This window comes from Pan troglodytes, chromosome 1 (assembly GCF_028858775.2).
Source record: "Pan troglodytes isolate AG18354 chromosome 1, NHGRI_mPanTro3-v2.0_pri, whole genome shotgun sequence".
Classification (NCBI taxonomy): Eukaryota; Metazoa; Chordata; class Mammalia; order Primates; family Hominidae; genus Pan; species Pan troglodytes.
In genome coordinates, this window is record NC_072398.2 from 46373469 (window position 1) to 46390090 (window position 16622).

The 16622-nt window shown below is 49.6% G+C and overlaps 1 protein-coding gene across 1 annotated transcript in view; it reads left to right on the forward strand.

Annotated features, from left to right (window-relative positions):
• Positions 1 to 13284: 13284 nt before the first annotated feature.
• The window catches only part of SYT2 (synaptotagmin 2), a 115373-nt gene continuing 112035 nt past the window's right edge, over positions 13285 to 16622 (forward strand). The window contains exon 1 of the mRNA XM_016935938.4: positions 13285 to 13467. The gene's annotated coding sequence lies outside the window, so the exon portion shown is untranslated. The remainder of the gene's footprint in view (positions 13468 to 16622) is intronic.

The window sequence follows — 16622 nt, forward strand, 5'->3', positions numbered from 1 at the left end:
CTGGGACTACAGGTGTGGGCCACCAAGCCTGGCTAATTTTTAAAAAAAATTTTTTGTAGAGATGGGGTCTCACTATGTTGTCCAGGCCGGTCTCAAACTCCTGTGCTCAGTGGGGGGATCATCCTGCATTGGCCTCCCAAAGTGCTGGCATTACATGCAAGAGAGTGTCTGTTTTTAAATCACTTGGTCTGCCTCTTGCAAGACTTTCTTCTTTTTTTTTTTTTTTTTTTTTTGAGGTGAGGTCTCACTCTGTCACCGAGGCTGGAGTGCAGTGGCGCAATCTCGGCTCACTGCGACTTCCGCCTCCTGGGTTCAAGTGATTCTCCTGCCTCAGCCTCCCAAGTAGTTGGGATTACAGGTGCCCACCACCATGCCCAGCTAATTTTTGTACTTTTAGTAGAAACAGGGTCTCACGTGTTGGCCAGGCTGGTTTCGAGCTCCTGACCACAAGTGATCTGCTTGGCTCGGCCTCGCAAAGTGCTGGGATTACAGGAGTGAGCCACTGCACCTGGCCTCTTGCAAGACTTTCTAAGCTCCTAGGAGAAGCCTGGTGTTTAAGATGCTCCATAGCTTCTGAAGCCATCCTAATCCACTGGCCAGTTATAGCACACTTGGAATTTTGTTCTTTTAATGCTTTTAACCCATCATAATCACTGTTACTATGTCACAGGCATGGAAACTAAATAGATGAAGCAACACTTCACTAAGCCAGTCCTTAGGAGAGGTGGGCTTTGGAATAATATGCGGGCCTTATCCCTGATCTGGGCCTTAGCCTTATTGTAAGGAAGAGCTCTTGGTCTGGTTGCTTTGCTAGTTCCTTGTCCAGGACATTCTGCATGTCTCAAAGAACTAAGAATATTGGTCCTGGAATTGGTGAACCTGCTTCATCTCTGTTGCTGTCCCCACATTTCCTCTTACTTCCAGCCAGCAGGGAATAGAGTGGGCAAATGTGACTTAGGGTTTAACCTCCAGTCACTGATAGATCACTTATTTTTTTTTTATAGCCCTGTTTGTGGAGTACTTTTATTTTTTAGAGATGTCTTGAAATCTAGCAGCCATGTTTAGCCTTGAAGTGGCCACCCTCAAATGGCCAAAATGCCTCAATGATTAGTTTCCTTTTCCCTCTTGAGACCAAGAACCCATGGTCCTTAACATGGTGTGTTTCACAGATACCTCTGTACATTAGGCAATTTCACAAGAGGCAGATCCTGGGCACAGGCTTCTGGACTTTGGCATGCCTTAGGAGATTAGCAGAGGACATGGTGGACATGAGTGTCCACAGCCTGTTTCTGTGCCCTCTTCATTTCCATACCACCTCACACTCCACTCAAACCCTTCAAGGAGCAAGAGTGAACAACTAAAGTAGGTCTTATTGGATCAAGGAAAAGAATGTCCAGTTAAGCAGAGGAGAGTCAGAAGAGAAAATAAGGCAGTGTGACTGAATATGCAAGCACTTACCTCAACATCGTTCCCATTGATTTCATTCAGTATGTGTCCTTTGAGCGACGGCTAAACTTAGGGCAACTCTGGCTGCCACTCCAGCTTGGCCACCAGATAGCACCATTTGGTTTCCATAAGGGCCATGTATCCTCTTGCCATATTGATGGCTGGTCCTATTGGTCAGAAGGAGGGAAAAACATGACACTGAGTTTAGGTACTAATCTTCAGTAAGATTATTAGGGGTTGTAAGTCTCCAGCCCTTAATAGCGGAGAAAACCTTTGGGTCTTTGCATACCTCCTCCTCTAAACTTTGGTCATGGGATAGGTTTATGTATAGATCAAAGGGAAAATGGGAAGAGTCGAGGTGCTCTTGGTATAGGCATTACAATTTAAGTGATGACCACAAGGAAAGGCGGCCCTGGACAGAGGGCCAAAGTGTGCTGATCGGAAACTTCACTTACCCCAGAGCCACCTTCACTGGACAAGGGTGGGGGACAGAATTGGCATGTATTATTACTGAGGGCTTTTTATGAGTCCAGAATGATGAGGTCCTCAGGGAAGCGGACATAGGAAGGAATCATTATCTCCTTTGCTAGATGGCCTATAGACTGAGCACCGAGGAATCAGTTGTGGAGGAGGTGTGACTTAAACTGGGATATGGGCAGAAGTTGCATAAGGCTTGTGGCCAGTAGCTGAGCCAGACTCCAATCCCCTGTCCTTTTAATACTATGACCTCTATCACATCTATGAGTTTAAAAAACAAAACACCGGGCGCGGTGGCTCATGCCTGTAATCCCAGCACTTTGGGAGGCTGAGGCGGGTGGATCACCCGAGGTCGGGAGTTCGAGACCAGCCTGACCAACACGGAGAAACCCCGTCTCTACTAAAAATACAAAATTAGCCGGGCGTGGTGGCACATGCCTGTAATCCCAGTTACTAGGGAGGCTGAGGCAGGAGAATCACTTGAACCTGGGAGGCAGAGGTTGCAGTGAGCCGAGATCGTGCCATTGCACTCCAGCCTGGGCAACAAGAGCAAAACTCTATCTCAAAAAAAAAAAAAGAAAAAAGACACGCCGGGCACGGTGGCTCACGCCTGTAATCCCAGCACTTTGGGAAGCCGAGGCAGGCAGATCACAAGGTCAGGAGATCAAGACCATCCTGGCTAACACAGTGAAACCCCGTCTCTACTAAAAATACAAAAATTTAGCCGGGCGTGGTGACGGGTGCCTGTAGTCCCAGCTACTTGGGAGGCTGAGGCAGGAGAATGGCATGAACTTGGGAGGCAGAGCTTGCAGTGAGCCGAGATGGTGCCACTGCACTCCAGCGTGGGCGAGAGTGTGAGACTCCCATCTCAAAAACAACAAAAACAAAAACAAAACACTTCTATAGCACTAACTACCAGATATTGTTCTTATGGCTTTTTTTTTTTTTTTAATTGAGACAGAGTCTCACTCTGTCGCCCCAGCTGGAATGCAGTGGCGAGATCTCTGCTTACTGTAACCTCCACCTCCTGGGTTCCAACGATTCTTATGCCTCAGCCTCCCAAGTAGCTGGAATTACAGGCCTGTGCCTCCATGCTGGCTAATTTTTGTATTTTTAGTAGAGATGGGATTGCACCATGTTGGTCAGGCTGATCTTGAACTCCTGGCCTCAAGTGATCTGCCCCCTTCAGCCTCCAAAAGTGCTGGGATTACAGGCATGAGCCACTGCGCCCAGTCTTATTAGGGCTTTACATATGTTATTTAATCCTTGTAACACATGAGGTAATATTTCCCTGTGGGTGAGGGTGGAAGGCTGGAATTTTGATGCAAAATTGTGCCCTCACTTGTAAGCTTAAAAAAAAGATCTGCCTCTATAGGATAACTTGTTAGCTTTAGAGTTCAAAATAAGGAGCATGCTCCATATCTGCCAGATCCTTGGATGTGGGGGCAACTCCAGCGTTCTTAAAAGGAAGGCTGGCCGGGTGCGGTGGCTCATGCCTGTAATCCCAGCACTTTGGGAGGCTGAGGCGGGCAGATCACGAGGTCAGGAGTTCGAGACCAGCCTGGCCAACATGTTGAAACTTTGTCTCTACTAAAAGTACAAAAATTAGCTAGGCATGATGCCATGCGCCTGTAGTCCCAGCTACTCGGGAGGCTGAGGCAGGAGAATGGCGTGAACCCAGGAGGCAGAGGTTTCAGTGAGCCGAGATCGCACCACTGCTCTCCAGCCTGGGTAACAGAGCTAGACTCCATCTCAAAAAGGAAAAAAAAAAAAAAAAAAAGGAAGGCTGTGCCCAAGTCTACTGCTTTTTTGCTCAGGAAGACAAATTAGTAGCCCAGTCTGAACTAATGGCAATCACAGTTATCTTTCTTGCTTGTAATATCAATCCCCTAATATACTGAAACCATAGGGTGGGGCAGGTGGGATGGGATGTTGGAGAGGAAGTGGCTGTTTTCCAGGCCCTTCGGGACAAGCCAGGAGGAGCTTCTAATAAGCAACAGAAGAGGGCAGCAGAGGACCAGGATTGAGCTGCTTTCCCCTCCTAGTTCCACGGGAGGGAAAGCGGTGGTGGAAAGACTTGAATACCTAAGGCCACTCTCCATTCCCTTTCTGGTCTGTGACCTGCCCTAAAATAAAGTTAGACATCAGGATCTAATCTTCTGCAATGTTTTGCCCCTCACAAAATTCTTCAGTTCATTGTGTATATCTAACCTGCTTGCTGTTTGGAAGATTAGGTTGTAGATTTAATGTTGGTTTTTTTTTTTTTTTTAGTTTTTACTCTTTTTTTCTGTTTTTTAAAAAATAGAGATAAGGTCTCACTATGTTGCCCAGGCTGGTCTTTAACTCTTGGGCTCAAGCTATCCTCTTGCCTCAGCCTCCAAGAGTCCTGGGATTACAGGTGTGAGCCACCATGCCCAGTCTAATTTTTATCTTTTTAGTGATGGAGTCTTGCTATTGCCCAGGCTGGACTGGGCTATAGACCTAAGACTGAAGATCAGGCTTTGGATTCTCATTCTACCTGAGGTGGAGCCAATCCCTAAGCCAGTGATGATCCCAGTTATGTGCCTAGCATACTAACCACCTACTAGGCTTTGTAGATTTGTATAGAACAGGGACACTGCACTATACCCAAGGAGCTTGAAATTTAATATAGAAGGAAACTATGTAAAATAATGTTTCAAGTTTCTTGTTCCAGTGTGCATGCACATTGTGATGGAGCTAGAGAAGAAAGAGCAAGGCTTAGGAAAGGTGAAAATTTGATTTGATACTTGAAATAAGGTTATTGCCAAACTGGCCATGTGGCTTTGCCGAAGATGGAGCCTTGGCATGTTTAAAATAAGACTGGTTTACAAGGTCCCCAGGGGTACTCTGTCCTTATCTGCCCCTCCCCTCATAAGTTTGGTTTGACTGCAGCTCCCTAAAGCACCACCTAAGGTAAGTCAGGGGCATTGGCTGCAAATTGTTCCAGTAATGGTTCTCTGACTAGGGACAGGCTTTGGCTCAGTGGTTCCCTTGAATACTGAGACAACTCTTTGTGTGAATGGAGAAGAACTAGGGAAGAGGTCCCAGGAGTCTGTGCTCTGTACCTTCAGTGACTTCTGTGTAGCCAGAACAAGATGTACGTCTAGGGCAAGCTGAGGAAGAAGGCATTTCACATTAGCACACTTCATGGTGAGAAATAATAAAAGCTAACACAGCACTTAGTACGTTCCAGGCTCTGGATCCCTTGCATATATTAACTCATTTAATCTTCACAACATCCCAATGAGATTGATACTATCATGCCCATTTTACAGATGAGGAAATTGGGCTTCAGCGAGGTTAAGACTGAAGGCCATTCAGCTGGTACATAGACAGCCAGGATGCACCCAGACTGTCTGGCTCCTGAGGCCGAGCCCTATAAACAAGATAGAAGGCCGCCGAGTACTCTTGAGCCGCCTCTCAGATGTGTGGTTCCGCAAAGCAGTAAACCATTCCTAACGACTCCCCAACATAGCTGCTGATGGATGCCCTTAAAGGCTGTGGTTTTTCTCCCACCAGTAGTTGAGTGAGGCTTATATAAGCCTTCTTTTAGAGAACTGAGTGAACATTCTTTTTTTCCTAAACTGGTTTGGGTAATTCACTGAAGTCACAAATGCATTTCAGCTGCCTCTTTAAGGCTACGGTACCTGCTGCCCCCCAGAGGGCAGACACTCAGGTCTGTAGGCAGGGACTCTGCCCTCAGGGGCCTGCTGGGGTGTGGATGGCAGCTCTACCATGGTACTCAGCTCTCAACTCCTCCACCCACCATCAGCAAAGCCACCTCAGTTGCATTCCTGGCAACCAAAGCAAATCCATACAAGAAGACCTTAGTGATGGGGAACTGCATAAGCAAATGTGTGGAAACTCTTAAGGTGCCTGGCCTGACTAGGGAAAGGAAACCACGGCATTAGGCTGGTCGGACCCAAGGTAAGTTGCCCTTGGGATAGCAGAACGTTTTCAGGCAGAAGCTCCTAGACAGTGCTCCAAAACCCAGAAAAAAGACCCAACGATGCTGGGCACAGTGGCTCACGCCTGTAATCCCAATACTTTGGGAGGATGAGGCAGGTGGATCACCTGAGGTCAGGAGTTCAAGACCAGCATGGCCAACATGGTGAAACCCTGTCTTTACTGAAAATACAAAAATTAGCCAGGCATGGTGGTGGGCGCCTGTAATCCCAGCTACTTGGGAGGCTGAGGCAGGAGAATTGCTTGAACCCAGGAGGAGGAGGTTGCAGTGAGCCAAGATCGCACTACTGCACTCCAGCCTAGGCAACAGAGACTCCATCTCAAAAATAAATAAAAAATTAAAAAGACCCGATAAACATGTTTTGCTTGTAGGTCTTAGCATGTGTGCACATGCGCGTGCACACACGCACACACACACACAGCTATCTTGAGTCTAGAAATGAGACCATGTGCAATCAATGTTCTGTGGCCAGGGGTTAGGGTGGTAGGAACAGGATCTAACAAAGGGTGTTCAATCCTCCTTTTTGAACTTTTCTCCAGCCAGGCCCTAGACAGTATGAGGAGGTAGGCAGCTATCCCATGGCTTCTAGACTCACTGGGCTTCCTTGGGAAAGTCACTCAACCTCTCTGGAGCAAACAATGTAGAGAATCATCATTAGGCTTGCTGGTCTTCTGGAGCCAGAAATAATAACAGTTACTGTAATACTCAATACGCACTGAGCACTGACTGAGCATCAGGTACTGTCCTAGATATCAGATAACCTAAGCTGACTCTCACCATGCTGCTATGAAATGAAGTCACTAACTCATGGCCTCTGAGAGGTGAGCCGAGATTGGAACTCAGGAAGTCTGGCTCCAGAATCCAAAGTGGTGAGCATGACAGTATGTAGTATGCGGCCTCCTTTCAGAAGTCAGCAAAGGAAGGGAACTTACAGGCCCTCTAACCCAACTCCAGCTATGAGTGGTTTTCCTAAAAGCATAAAATGGATCAAGTTGCTCCCATACTTAGATTCCTTCAATGGTTTCCATTACCTTCTGAAGAAAATCCAAACAGTTGGTCTACAGAATCTGTCATGAGCTTGCCTTTGCCTCTGATCTTTCCCTCCTCCCCAAACCTACCCTATACTCTAGCTCCACTGAGCTATTTACATTTCCCTAAGCCACATAATAGAAGCTACCTATTTTGTTAAGACCCTGCTTGCTGTTTAGAACCATTATACTATTTAATTTTCACAACAGTCCCTCAAAGTAGGTGGTGAAGTCTTCATTTAACAAATAAGGAAACTGAGGCGTTAGAGTAGTCACATAGCTTTCTGACTCCAGTGCTTAAGCTCTTCAGTGAGTGCACTGTATACTTTTATCCACTACTGCTGTCTTTGCCTGGGATGCCATTCTCTTCATTGCCTACCTAGAAAACCAGTCTTTCCTCTGGTGGTAGCTGAAAGGTTATTTCATCAGGGAAGCCTGCCATTATTTCTTGACTTCCTACCAGTTTGAGTTAATGGCTCTCTCTCTGGTTCCCACAGCATCTTATACTTTTCTTTTGGTACATGTTTCTCACTCCCTGCATCAAGGAGGCTGTGAAATCCTTGAAGTATTTAAGTGTTCCCCTCCACGTTGCCCGCTCCCTGCAGGGCTCCTGACAGATAATACCCTGGGTGGTGGTATTATCTGCACTCTAGGCAATTGCTTTTTTCCGGGTGTTTTTGTTTGTTTGTTTGTTTGTTTTCTTTTTCTTTTTTGAGACCAAGTTTTGCTCTTGTCACCCAGGATGTGGTGCAATCTCGGCTCACTGCAATATCCACCTCCCAGATTCAAGAGATTCTCCTTCCTCGGCCTCTCAAGTAGCTGGGATTACAGGCGCTTGCCACCACGCCCAGCTAATTTCGTATTTTTAGTAGAGACAGGGTTTCACCATGTTGGTCAGGCTGGTCTTTAACTCCTTACCTCAGCTGGTCCTCCTACCTCGGCCTCTCAAAGTGCTGGGATTACAGGCATGAGCCACCGCATCTGGCCGTGGTAAATGTTATTGACTGGATAGGTGATGGGTACATGGACACATATGAAGCTTAAGAGACTTGTTCCAGATTTGCTCCTGAGCTACAGAGAAGAGTGGCAGATGGACTTGGGATACTGAAGAAAGGACCGTATCAGTCCTAGAGCTTCTTTCCCACATGTCTCTGCTGTGGCTTCTTGTGCTTTGGTGCTTGCCTTCCACAGCTAGGGCACATCCCAAGGGCAGTTCTGAGATAAAACTCCAATTTATGGAGAGTTTTAATGGACACACGGATATTAAAGCACCAGGGTTAATTATTCAGAAAATGTTTCAACTGACTTGCTTTTCATCTCCCCCATGATGGGTAGCTTCAAAGCCTACAGTTGCCTTCTGGTAAGAAGAGACACCCTGCCCTTGTGTGATTAGTAGTCTGAGCCATTTGCTCTTCACATTCCAGAAGGTGAGCACCTCAGAAGAACCTTCTCTTCTATGAGAGGGGGAAAACTGAGGCTCAGCGAAACTTACCTGGGACATAAAACTGTGACTGGTACTTCATTGCAGAAGGAAGAAGGGTCTGCTCTGGTGTTGTAGGTTGATATTTCCTTTGAGAAGGAAAAACAATCATTGTCACTATATGAAAAGACAAGGTCTTCATGATATTCTTTAGTTCCTGGGATCTGATAAAATTCTGTGATTATTATTTGCATCCTAGTGACTTTCTTCCATATGCCAGATATGGTCTTGAAAACTTTAAAAAGCTTCCCCTCTAGGAGTATAATGTTATAGATCCAGTAGTCCTCTGTCTTCCCCATTCTGTTGTATTTAAACGTTTTATCTGAGCTCAGAGTTATTTGTTTTTATTTTGTTCATTGCATAGAGAAGAAATAATTATAGTCCACTTAATCAGCTTTTTGGAAGAGTTGGCCTTCACTGCCGGTTGGAAGACTAGGGTTTTTCTTTTTTAATTAAAACCTAAGATATCATGTAGATTATATGATATATGATAGTTATATTTATCTTTATTTTGCTTATGTTTGATTTCTTTCCCCACATCTGATCAGTTCATGTCTTCTGTATTGAAAGCATTCTGAGGTCAAGCTCAGTGGCTCACGCTTGTAATCCCAGCACTTTGGGAGGCCGAGACGGGAGGATCGCTTGAGTCTGGGAATTCAAAACCAGCCTGGGCAACATAGAGAGACCCTATCTCTACACAGAATTAAAAAATTAACGGGGCATGGTGGTGCACACCTGTAGTTCCAGTTACTAGGGAGGCTGAGGCAGGAAGATCACTTGAGCCTCAAGGCTGCAGTGAGCCCTGATTGTGCCACTGCACTTCAAACTGGGTGACAGAGCAAGACCCCCATCTCAAAATAAATAAATAAATAAATAAATAAATAAATAAATAAATAAGGTAAAATAAAGAAGAGAAAAGAATTAAAAAAAAGGAAAGTATATTATGGGATATCTAAAAGTTGACTGTAGTATGAAATATGTTATTATTATTTTTTTGAGATGGAGTTTCACTCTTGTTGTCCAGGCTGGAGTGCAGTGGCACAATCTCAGCTCACTGCAGCCTCTGCCTCCCGGGCACAAGGATTCTCCTGCCTCAGCCTCCCGAGTAGTTGGGATTACAGGCGCCTGTCACCATGCCTGGCTAATTTTTGTATTTCCAGTAGAGATGAGGTTTCACCATATTGGCCAGGCTGATGTCGAACTCCTGACCTCAGGTGATCTGCTTGCTTCAGCCTCCCAAAGTGCTGGGATTACAGGCGTGAGCCACTACACCTGGCCAGACATATATTATTGAAGAGTAAGCAGTATAATGGTTATAAACACTGAGCAGGGCCTTAGCAAAATAGGTAGCTACTATCATGTGGCTTAGGGAAATGAAAATAGCTCAGTGGAGCTAGAGTATAGGTAGTATAGGGTAATTTAAATAAAAGTTAAAGTATATTTAAGCTTGGTATGTCTACAAAATTAGATTAGAAGAAGAAAACCAAGACTTTTAGTGACAGGAATTGCATGTAATTTTTTTTTTTGAGACGGAGTTTCATTCTTGTTGCCCAGGCTGGAGTACAGTGGCATGATCTTGGCTCACTGCAACCTCCGCCTTCTGGTTTCAAGCGATTCTCCTGCCTCAGCCTCCTGAGTAGCTGGGATTACAGGCACCCACCACCACACCTGGCTAATTTTTGTATTTTTAGTAGAGGTGGGGTTTCACCATGTTGGCCAGGATGGTCTCAAACTCCTGGCCTCGCGATCTGCCCGCCTCAGCCTCCCAAAGGGCTGGAATTATAGGCGTGAGCCACTTTGCCCAGCTGTAAGTTTTAAAGAACCATTTACTCAGTTACAACCAGTAAAGCAGGCGTGTTTCAGAGGAGAGCTTAGTCATTGTTTGCTTAATTGTCAGGAACAATACAAACTGCTCTGGAAGAATAATACGGGTATGTGCAGGGGGTGGGAGGGCAAGAACAACAGCTTTCTGAAGGGGTGTTTCTTTCTGTGTGTATCAAGAGAAAGCAGGAAATGGGAGCTGGCTAGGGTCAGCGGTGATGAAGACTCTCTCTCCTGTCCCAGCTCATTTCTGTTTGCTCTAACTATGACAGCAGGGCTTGGAACAAGTTTGCAGGGATGAAGGCCTGACCAGAACATCAGGGAAACAATCCAAGTGTGAGGTAGTGCAAGTGCTAGTAGACCTATGATCAAGGATGGACAAAAAGGGAATTCTTTAAGCAGAAGGCAGGTGGCAGGCAGTAAAAAAGTACAGGGGCTTTCAGTCCCCAGGGAAAGCTGTGACAGGGGCACGATGCAGCAGTTCCCTGCTCTCTTCTCTCTCCTCCCTAGAAAAAAACAGAAAATGAAGCCACCAGGAAGCACACTATTCAGCAGAAAGTGGTAAAACAATGTAATTGAGGGAGCTGTAGACTTTCTTCCTGAATAACTCTCAGTGTTAGATAGCTCTCCCCCACCTTTTGTGGATTCAAAATGACCTTGTGTGGAAGCAGAGGGATTGCCCTGATGGCCCTGCATGTGCATGCAATTGAGTGATGTTGGTCTAAGATACTAGAGGCTCATCTTTCTACAATGATGAACAGTTGAAAAGCAAAGTATCTAATAATAGGCTGGGTGTGGAGGGGGTGGATGTCTTTTCCATTCTTTCCTCTTCCAGCTCCTGAAGCCTGGGGGAATAAGCAAGAGGGATGTTGAGCTCTTGATTAGGTTTGTAACCCAGACACTACTGGTCCTGATGAATTAAAAGAACATTAAGGCTGTAGCCAGGGACACCACATTTTTCATTTAACCAAATTGATTACAGCTCTGACTCTCCTAATAGCCTGGGAAGGCAGGCTGGCTTCCTCTGACGTGCTTAGGAGAAGAAGTTGGGGCACCAGATTGACACAAGGCTTTGATCAGAACAGTAGGCAGCTGAGTCTGCTGCCGTGGAAAAGTTGAAGCGCATCGGGCCAGTTCGCTTGGCTTGATTCTGTGCGAGGGGGCTGCAGCCCTCTTTCTGGCTGGAGTCCTGCAGATACTGGTTGTTGGCATGGGGAGCAGGAAGGAGCGAATAGAGTAGAGCCAGTCCCTTTGGGGAAGCAACAAGTCCTGGAACACACCTGGCTAAGGGTGGGGGTGGTGGGTAACCTCTTTGAATGTAAAGGTCTCATTCTTAGTCCATTGTAACTTGGCTCCCCATTTCCTCCACTGCCCTTGTTATGGCTGCTCCACAGGTGAAGGGGGAGGGCCTCTGTGCCTCAGGGGCTGTGAGCACAGCTTCAGCCTGATTGAGGACTCCCCAGAGGTCTTCCCCCACCTTTTTCGTAACATCCACTGAGGCGGCAGCCACTTGCCGCCTTGCTCTGAGGCAAGCCAAACTGGGGATAGTCTCCAACTGGGGATGGTCTGCCAGTAACACCTGGTATTATTGGCACAGTGATCTGAAAAGTGCCCTCCACTGCCTCTTCTCTCCCCAAAGCCTGAATCCCACTTGTTCTTTGCATCTCCTCATATTGCATTCATTCCACCTCTCACTCACTCACCTAGTACGTATTGAAGGCTGACCTCAGGTCATGTACGGTTTTGTACCCAAAAGCGAGGCAGGATGCTACAGTCCTATTATAAAAGTTAACTCCAGGCCAAGCGCAGTGGCTCATGCTTGTAATCCCAGCACTTTGAGAGGCCGAAGTGGGTGGATCCCTTGAGGTCAGGAGTTCGAGACTAGCCTGGCCAACATGGCAAAACCCCATCTCTACTAAGAATACAAAAATTAGCCGGGTGTGGTGGCGCACGTCTGTAATCCCAGCTGCTCGGGAGGCTGAGGCGGGAGAATCCCTTCAACCCAGGAGGCAGAGGTGGCAGTGAGCCAAGATCGCGCCACTGCACACTGCACTGCAGGTTGGGTAACAGAGTGAAACTTGTCTAAAAAAAAAAAAAAACAAAAAAAAAAAGAAAAAAAAAGTTAACTCCAAAAGAGTTAAAGTGGATATTCCAATTGTGCTGTAAGGAAGTTCTGGTGCTGCCCTGGCAGCTCCTGGGTAGGTTAGGAAGGGCTCCTCTTTGCCCTTGCCACCCTTCTCTTTCTCCCAGGCTCTTCCGAAATGCCACCACTTACTGTCTGCAGCTCCTTGGTCCAACGCACCATTCAGGGACTGTTTCCCCACCTGCAAACTGCCCACGCAAAATGCCCACCTTAAAGGGATGTCTTACGTATTAAGCAAACTAACATGTGTGAACATCCTGTCTTTAATAACCAGTAGCATCCTCCTTTTCTTTCTACCGTCTTCCAGCTCCTCTCTCCTTGCCACCCTGCAGTTCTTCCTCTCCCCTCCGCCGTTCTATTTCCATAGGCCTCAGGTACCGCTGTCTTCTCTCAAGCATCCTCCTCTCTCTCACCCATCCTTTAGGCTCAGAAGCCCCCACCATCCAGGTGGCCAATATAGGTAGCGGTGACCTAAGCGGAGAGGGGAGGAGGGGAGGCTAGGGGCTCAGGGATCCCAAAATGGCCATGGGGAGGGGGGCTCCTGAGCCCAATAATTTAGCCTTGAGCTGCAGTGGGTTCGGGAAGTTGGAGAGAAGGAGCTGGCTAGAAAGGAGACCAGCCTTCTGGGGTGGGGAGTATAGAGCCCCTTTCCCGTCCGCCTTCCTGCTGGGGAAGCAGCCTCCTTGACCTTGAGCAGAAGGCGGGGGCGCCGAGCGCCTGGGGGGCTGCGCAGAAAGGACCCGTCCCGGGGGGCAGGCCCGCCCTCCGCCTCCTCCGGGCCTCCTCCGCCTCGGTCCCCGCCCTCCCGCGCCGCTTGGTCTCCTCCCCTCACTGCAGCGCTCGCCGCGCGCGCCCATCGATCAGGCCCCCTCCCTCTGCCGCCTCGGCGCAGACTGCTAAGCTCAGCAAGTCTTGCGGCAAAGGCACTTCGGAGCCGAGTTGGGGCAGCGGTGGAGCGGGGACTTCGCGCCCCAGGGGAACGGGCGCCCCTGCGAAACCGTCGCCAGCCCCGCGTCCTTGCCGTCCGACACCCCCTCACATTGGCGACCCCGGATCTCTCCCGCCTCCTTCGGGTCGCTCTCCGGTAAGTCCATACCCCCGCCGGTGGGGGCACGGACCTCCCTCTCCAAAGTTTCTCCTTTTCTGCTACTGAGTCGAGGGGCCACGGGGTGGTCTGGGTCCCGAGAGGTGAGTAGGGTTGGGGAAGTTTGAGGCCAAGGGGGCCGGGAGTCCGCCCCGTCCTTTGGGGGAGTTTGGAAGCGTCCGGATGGAAGGTTCGTCTCGGGGAGTCGGACCCGAGGGGCGAGGAGCCGGCTCCTCTGAGGGACTGGGGCTGGGCTGGGGGCAGATTTCCTCCCGCGGTCTCCCCGCGAGTTGCTGCAGAGAGGGGCGGGCCACGCGTCCCCTGCACCGGCCGGCTCTGCGCCCCCGTCCCTCTCTCTTTTCCCTGGGACGAACCCACTCGCGTCTAGCCCAGCCCCCGCCAGCCCTAGCGGTCTCCAAGGAAGATTCTTTTGCCCCAGTCTCAAGCTTCGGGGACCCCTGGCACCGCCGTCGTGGGAAGTGGGGCGGGGGGTGGGGTCTGGGCGCTGGGAGCCGGAGACCCTGGGTCAGGGAGAGGTTGGGGAGACAGACTGCAGGGGCCATCTGGAAGCAACGGGCACGAGGAGCTGGGGCAGGGGCCCAAGAAGGGGCTGGAGGCGCCCCTCCCCTCTCTCCAAATCTCATGACTCAGCACGACCTAGGACGCCCCGTCCCTGCTTCAGCTCTGTCCCCAGGGCTAGGCTCGCAGTCTGGCGGGTGCTGACAGCCCGACTCCCTTTTCTAGACTCTTCCATGTACCTTTCCCATTTGGGGTGCCCCCTTCCCCTGCCTATGCTCCTTCCCCCACCTCTGGGGGACAGGGCTTTTATTTTTCAACTAAAAAGTGGAGCTTTATCGTTTCACATCCCACTAAGCCAGGCCCCCTCATCCTGTCTCCTCCCTTTTCATCCCCACATTCCACAGGTGCCTCCAGGACACCCCCAGCCCATGGCTCGTGGGGTGTCTCCTGGCAGGGCAGTGTCCTCCCCTACCCCTGGCTGAGGTGGCGGAGTAGGTGCTCTCCCCGCAGCAGGAGAAGGGAGTGCAAGGACAGAAGAAGTGCTGGCCCAGGAGGGGCCACCGCAGTGGGGAGGGAAGGGCAGAGGCCCCGTGGGCAGGTAGTACAGGTTGGGTTAGCTTATGAGGAGGAGGAAGTCCTTAGGATCTGGGGGCGCCCAGGAAGCCAGAAAGGTGAACTGGGGTCTGACCTGGAAAGCAAAAGGGTGCCCTTCTCCCTCCCCTACTGCTGCCGCCCTGAGGGGCCTCTCCCAGGTGGAATAGATTGTCCTCCATCCAATCTATCTGGATCCCCATAACCTGGCACTTCATTAGAGGGGGTGACAGAAGCAGGGAAGCCCTTAATCCTTTCAACCATCTCTCCCTACTTAAGACTAAGTCCAGCTTTGGGGCTGCTAGAAACATCTCTGTGACCAGCAGAGGTGCTGAAAAAAGCCATGCCCAGTGCCCCTAAGGCAGGCCCGAGTGGCAGGTGGAAGGGGGCAGGGTGGCTCTGATGCAGTGGGACGTGCCTGGCATCCTGGTCCTGTGGAATGAGAGTGGTGGCCTGGCAGGCACTGCAAGCTGCAGCGTGTGTCAGGGCCCTGGGGGTGAGTCAGCGTCAGGGGTCCATGCCAGGCACACTGCAGCCTAGGGAGTCCAACTCCAACCCATCTCCTCCCATGCCCCTGGAAAATGGCCAGTGCCCACTGAACCCCGACTGAACCACCTTTCCCTCAGGGTGGCTGCCTCTGCTCTGCTTGGCTGCCAGGCAGATCCCTGGCTTCACCCTCTAGGACTCCCCCCAGAGGCTTGGCTTTTTCTGGAGATCTTTTGGGCTTAATCCTTACCTTCTCCCCTCCTTGTCTTGCCAAAGGAGGAGGAGAGGGAGGCAGAGGAAAGTTTCTAGGTTATAGCCTCACATAGATCTGGCCCACCATTCCCTGGAGGAAGAGAGACCAGACCACTCTGCTGGGAGTCTGCTTTGTTCTGCAGTCCAGGAGTTTGTGTCCGGGGAACTTGGGTTTTCTTTTGGGGGAAGGGGGTGATTATGCAAGAACATTTCTTTTTCAGCTTTGGGGTCTGACATCCACAGAACAGGACCAGGGGAAGCAAAAAGTGTTGGTGTTCGTAAACATTGACTTTTCGCCTAGAGAAGCTTGCAACTGGCTTCAATTTAGGACTGAAGCTGGTTTCACCTGGGCAAAGCATGTACCTTGCTGAAGACCTCGCAGGGCCGGGGAGACCCTTTCTGGAGCTGGGTCTGGGCTCACCTGCCCTCACATTGCAGCTGGAGCTCGTTTTATTCCTTCTACCCTTAGGCAGCTTCCAGGCAGGTGTGACAGAGCTGTCTATGATACTGCAGAGACCTGGGGGTGGGCGTTGGAGGTGGCTGGAGAAGCCTCTTCCCTGCCCTTCTCAAGCCCTGGGGACCAGGCTACCCCAGTGTTCACCAGCCCCTAGGCAAGCCTGACCTCTAGTCATTCTTTCTGCCTCCATCTGAACATTGTCCTGTCTCAATGGGGTCCCCTTTTTCTTCCCCGCCAGGCCTGTGCCGCCCTCTCAGCGGAGAGTAGATAGAGGGGCAGTGAGTGCACTGGAAGCAGGGGGACAGAAGGCAGTGAGGACAGAGTGGGAGGAGGTTGGGCTTCATTTGCCTGGAAGAATGACCATCATTCCCTTCCCTGGACAGAAGCATCCTCGTGGATGACTTAAGGCTGCAGATGAGTAGAAACACTACTTCACTTGGCTTTGGGATTTGCTCTGTAGACTTCCCCAATCTAGGCAGGTCCTAGCTGAAGCCAGAGTATCCCCACCACTGAAGGTCCAGGGTGGTGGGGATACTCTTTAAGAACTGGAACAGCAAGTCAGAGGGAGTGATGGGGGGCAGGGTCACTCAGTGCAGTGGTTAAATATGAAGCACCAAAGAATAGAGGCTAGGAGATAGACAGGCCTGGGTTCAAATCCCAGGGCTGCTAAGTACAAAGTCTGACATTTGCAACAAGTATTTTATTAGTGAGTACCTACCATGTGCCACTGTTGTAGTCTCTCTGGGTGGGGAGGTGAGCACAGCCGCAGGCCCTACACATGTTACTGAGCCACTCAGCATCCCTTCTGCATTCATTCCACTATTGCATTTTGAGAATCTATGCTAGGCAA